General features: G+C 38.4%; 1 pseudogene; it reads right to left on the reverse strand.

Moving 5' to 3' along the window:
* Positions 1 to 1,118: 1,118 nt before the first annotated feature.
* Positions 1,119 to 1,349, reverse strand: LOC111155181 (annotated as a pseudogene).
* Positions 1,350 to 5,877: the final 4,528 nt, after the last annotated feature.

Here is a 5,877-nt window from a genome sequence, read left to right on the forward strand (position 1 = left end):
TTCCTCCATCTGCACATGGCCTCCTCAGTGTCTTCATCTCTCTCAGACTCTGTCTCTCTCAGACTCTCTGTTTCTTTCCAACTCTCAGATTCTGTCTTTCAGTCTCTGTCTCAGTATGTCTCTCTATGTGTGTCTCTGTCTCTGCTTCTGTGTGTGTGTGTGTGTGTGTGTGTGTGTGTGTGTGTGTCTGTCTGTCTCTCTCTCTACGTCACTGTCTCTGTCTGTCTGTCTGTCTCTCTCTCTGAATCTGTCTCTGGATCTGTTTCTCTCTGTTTCTGTTTCTGTGAGTCTTTCTCTCTGTCTCCATCCTTCTGTGTATATCTCTGTCTCCATCACCCTGTGTGTCTTTCTGTCTCTGTCTCTCTCTCTAAATCTCTGTCTCTAAATCTATCTGTCTCTCCCTCTGTCTCTCTCTCTGTTCCTCTCTCTACTCCTCTCTCTCCCCTGTGTTTCTATCTCTCCATCTCTCATTCTCTCCCTCTCTTTGTTTCCCTCTCTGTTTCTCTCTCTCTCTCTCTGTATGTGTGTGTGTGTGTGTCTTTCTCTTTGTCTCTCTGTCTCCTTCTCTCTCTCTGTCTCACTCTGTCTCTGTGTGTCTTTCTGTCTCTCTGGGTCTCTTGCTCTGCCTCTGCTTCTCTGTCTACAGAACTGAAATGAGTACTCTTCTAGTTCCATTTTAGAACAAGAGTTAGTATTCACTTTCTCCTCCTTTGTTTAAAAAAATCATACAAATCATATTTAGTTAGTTAACATTATTTATTGCCTATATGACCCACACTAATAAAGCATTTCAAAAGTAAGCCTTCTGATAATTAACCTCTGAAGAAAATAACAATGATATTATAAATTACAAATATTTTCATAGGATAGATAAGTCACAACATTATCAAATTGGGCCAAAAAGAGAAATTTAAAGATTGCTTCATGTAGTTTTCTAGGAATCCAGGAACAGCTCTTTTTTTTTTTTTTCCTTTTGGCTATTAGAAAAGTTTATTTAACAAAAAAAGTTCAATATGAAAATGCACATGACTTGATTTTTTATATTGTAGGAAGAACAGGAGCTATGGGGAAGGGACATGTGGAAGCGGTTGATTTCTTCTGATGAACACACCTATTGTTTATACTTGTTCCAAGGCTTCTAACATGATGATGCTATTTCCTCATATTACCACCACTCCATTATTATTCTATGGCCCACCAGTTGCCATCTCCACAGATTCATCTATCACAAGATTCATAAACGGATTGAACCCCTGCAATATTCCTTGGACATGTCTGCCAACATTTAATCTCAATGATAATTTCTTGCCCAAAAATGTTTTCAACCCAGGAGGGTAAGCTTTGCTCATGGTGTCTAGTTGGCCAGGAACATCTCTTTTTTAAAGGATTCAAGTCCCAAATTCTTATCGAGACTCTATACAAAATGATAGATGCAGCACATATGGATTAATTATTTTTGCTTCTGGTGTAATGCACTGGAATACGGCTTCCCATGTTTTATTCAATAAATGAGCCCAATCCCTCTTTCTCTAGGCATAATTCATGATTGAGCGCCATCTTCTCTTCAAATCTAAATTAATGTGAAACTAGTGATAGTTTTGCTTATGAATATCGGTACTTAATCTATCCTACATGGTAAGTAGTTTAATCTGTAATATCACTTTATGGATTTTGTCTTTTTATATTACCCTATTTAAATTACCTTATTAACATAAGTGTGTAACTAAAGATATTCTAAGGATGTAAACAAAATAAACCCTGAGAAAAATATGTGCTGTCATTATGAACCAGAGTCTGGCTTCTGAAGAGGTTATTTACAGTAATACACAGAATGAGTGAGGAATGATGAACAAGGAAATAATACCACAGCTGATTTACTGCAAGGAAAATATGTGACAGTCCATGTGTAGTGATTGAGTCCCAGGACCTTAGGATGCTATTTCCTCCCCCAAAGAGCTTTATAGGCCCAGAGGCTAGAGCCTTGAAACTGCTCTGGAGCCAGGGGACAAGTATGTCTAAAGGAGAGAGAGAGAATCTACACTTTTTTTTTTCCACTTAATTCTGATCCATGATTTACTGACAAAAATTGGAGAAATCAGTGTACCAAGAGTCGGCAATCTTTTTCTGAAAAGGTCCAGATAGTTGATATTTTAGACTTTGGGGGCCAAATCATCTCTCTTGACATTACTCAACTCCAGCAGGAAAGCAGGCCTACACACTACGTAAACAAACAGCAGTGGCTGTGTTCCTCTGAAACCTTGTTTATGGATACTGAAATTTAAATTTCATCTAACTTTTGCGTATCATGAAATGTTCTCCGTTTGATTTTTCAGCCATTTAAGAATGTAAAATCCATTCTTAGCTCTCAGGAGGAACAAAAATAAGTGAGAGGCAGGATTTATCCTGCAGCCTTGATCTGCTGAACCCTATATGAAAGTACCAATGGTATCAATATTTCCTTCATGAGTAAGGATTATAATTTAGCTTATATGCTTATATCGTTTCAGACCTACTGGAACAACTCAGCATTGATTATTACTTTTCTTTCCTTTTTTGAGTTAATATTGTTTAAATATTGTTTAAATAACTTTAAAGTTGAGGGTAGAAAAGATTGAAATTGATCTGTTTACATAAGCAGCATGGCATTTCAAGGCATTATCCAAATTCTCTGCATTACAAATAAGTGGTATTTTATACCTAAGTTAATCAGTTTGAGACTCATCAGTGACAAAATTAAAAAGAATTCTGTCCAGTTCTCCATTTTATTTGTGTAGTTGTAGTTACTACATGATACATGATGGTCCATTTAATGTAATGTGTCTTTAAATGGTGTTGGTTTAATTTGAGTAGCTTTTTAATTAAAGCAAACCAACATTTTCTGCTTCATTGCCTAACACTATAAATTAGGAATAAGGATAATGCACAAATATGAGAATATGGATAATCTAAAGATGATAATTCAAGATACTTCTCCCATATATTTTCTCTTAATGAAGTACAAGTAGGGTCTTTAATTGTTGTGTTAAACTACAGTGTAGGGCTTCTGCTGCCTCTCCTTTTATGCCACTGTAGGTAAATATAGGTTATAATGTATTTCACTTTGAGGGAAAGGGCTCAAATCACCAAATGCAATCTAATTGCAGTTAAATGATCTAGATAAATAACAAATACAGAAAAGAAGGGGGCTTATAATTATTGAGGAGTTATTTGATTTTTACTAACAGAATTCATATGACTGAACAAAAATTCATTCAACAAGCACTTTTTGAAAGCCTGCTGTGATTCAGACAGGCTGTAACACTAAATAACCCAGATAAGCCCTGCCTTCAAAGACCTTCCAATCTAGTAGAAAAAGCCAGATGATAAACAAGCAAGAAATTAAATATATAATTTGTCATATGGTGATAATAAGATAACAGGGAGTGGGAACTATGATATGGCAATAACTTCTTTCTATTGGGTGGTCAAGAAGTAGACCATGGCGGTGATATTTGAACATAAGGAACTAAATGAATGAGAAAGCAAGCCATATGGATATCTGGAAGAAGAGCATTCTCAAACAGAGAATGGCAAACACAAAGGCCCAGAGGTGGAACTGTGCTAGGAATGTTCCAGAACAGCAAGGAGGCCAACGTAAATGGGGAAAGGGGGAGAGGATACTCTATAAAGATGGGTATTATTCTCTGCCTTTGTTCATTGTTGGATCCTCTGCATATGAGACAACGTCTAGCACATAGCAGGTACTCAATATTTGCAGAATGAATGAATTAATGAATAAATGTGTAAGGACACAGAGAAAGAGGGGTGCCTAGTGGCTCAGTTGGATAAGCATCTGCCATCTGCCTTCAGCTCAGTCATGATCCCAGGATCCTGGGATCAAGCCCCACATTGGGCTTCCTGCTTAGTAGGGACCCTGCTTCTCCCTCTCCCTTTGCCTGCCACTCCCCTGGCTTGTACTCTCTTGCTCTGTCAAATAAATAAATGAAATCTTTAAAAAAAAAAAAAGAACAAAGAGAAAGAAAGGGTTGTAGATCACATAGGGCCTCATAAGTCACTGTAACAACTTTGGATTTTACTAAAGTAAAAACAGCAGCCATTGAAGGGCTCCAAGCAGAGAAGTATCATGATCTTCTTTGGATCTTTAAAGGATCACTAGATTTACAGTAGATTAGACTGCAGGGAGGAAGACCTGAGGAGGAAGAACAGGAAGAAGGCTATTTCAATACTAAATAGCATCTGACAGTAGAATCCGCAGACCCTGCACAACAATTATTTAAGATCTGAATTATAGGGATATATAAAATTGGTGGGATGTTATACATTAAGTATGGTGGCAAGCTAAGCTATATGGTAATGAACTAGGACGAGCTGTGTATTCCAGCTAGATTTTCATGGGAGTTGGAGTACAGCTGATGATCTGCGCTTCAGTGTTGTAAACTTAGATTCTTTTGATCAGTTCACACATGGTAATCTGGCTCTTGAAATGAACTCATGTCAACTAAATTCCCACGGAGAAGACTGTAGACATATGCTGCAGAACAATACAGGTTATTGGCATCAACAGAACCTGATGAAGGGGTAGGCCAACCAGATGGTTTCCAAGGTGCCAATTTATAAAAGCTACAGAAGCATTACTATAATTATATCGAGATTGAAAAAATTGTTTTTATTTAGACTCCTCTCAGAGAGACTAGTCTCAAAAGTGAACCATGTTCTCAAGATTCATGGTCTTGTGTAATCATCCACTCTCTCCCTGTACCTGGACTGGGCCTGTGACTTACTTCTTACCAATGGAATAAGGTGGAAGTGACCCTGAATGACCAGGTCAGAAGAAGACATCTACTTGCCATCTTCTTCTCTTGAAACATCCATTCTGGGGAAGTCATTAGCTATGTAAAAAGTCCATCCACCCTGCTAAGGAACCACATGGAGGGCTGGTTCCCCTCCCTTCAAGCCAGGAGACCTGTTTTGGACCCTCTAGGCCAGACTAGCTTCTGGCTGACCACCAAGTGACTCTACTCAAGAATCACCCTACCAGGGGGGCCTGGGTGGCTCAGTGGGTTAAGCCTCTGCCTTCGGCTCAGGTCATGATCTCAGGGTCCTGGGATCGAGCCCTGCATTGGGCTCTCTGCTCAGCAGGGGCCTGCTTTTCCCCCCACTCTCTCTGTCTACCTCTCTGCCTACTTGTGATCTCTCTCTGTGTGTCTAATAAATAGATAAAATCTTTAAAAAAAAAAAAAAAAAAAGAATCACCCTACCAAATCCTACCTAAATTTCCTGACCCACAAAAATCATGGACAAATAAAGTGGTTGCTGTTTAAGTCACTAAATTTTGAGGTAGTTTGTTATATAGTACAAATTAATCAGAACAATAGTGTATGTGATTGTTAGGAATAACTTTATAAACCACTTGAATAGAAGCAATATCCCTATGAGGCATACTCAAATCATTACTGAGGATTATTAAGCCAAATTCCAATGAAAATGGCTAGGTGCAGTTAGATACAGTTGCAGCATGCATGCTTAGAGCAAGATGTTTTAGTTACTGACAGCAGAAGAGAGGAGACATGTGGTCTTTGTCCATCACTCCCACATAGCACAAGCACCTGTAACTGTGGCTCTAACCTGGGGCACTGGACACTGTTTCTCTGTTCAGGAGACCCATTTGGAAGAAAAACAAACTATATATCAGAATGTTGCTCTTTGAACAATGGATTGGCACATACAGAGCAGATATCTTTATTGGAATAATTCTTCCATTTTGTTATTTGAGATACAAACTAGATGTCTGAGATGGAGACTAGATGTTTCAAATTCCTCAAAGGACAAAATTCCAACTTCTTTTTAACAAAGGCTTATATTGTGTTTTCCTGATTG

Source organism: Enhydra lutris, unplaced genomic scaffold, assembly GCF_002288905.1.
Source record: "Enhydra lutris kenyoni isolate GAN:26980312 unplaced genomic scaffold, ASM228890v2 scaffoldscaffold39, whole genome shotgun sequence".
NCBI lineage: Eukaryota > Metazoa > Chordata > Mammalia > Carnivora > Mustelidae > Enhydra > Enhydra lutris.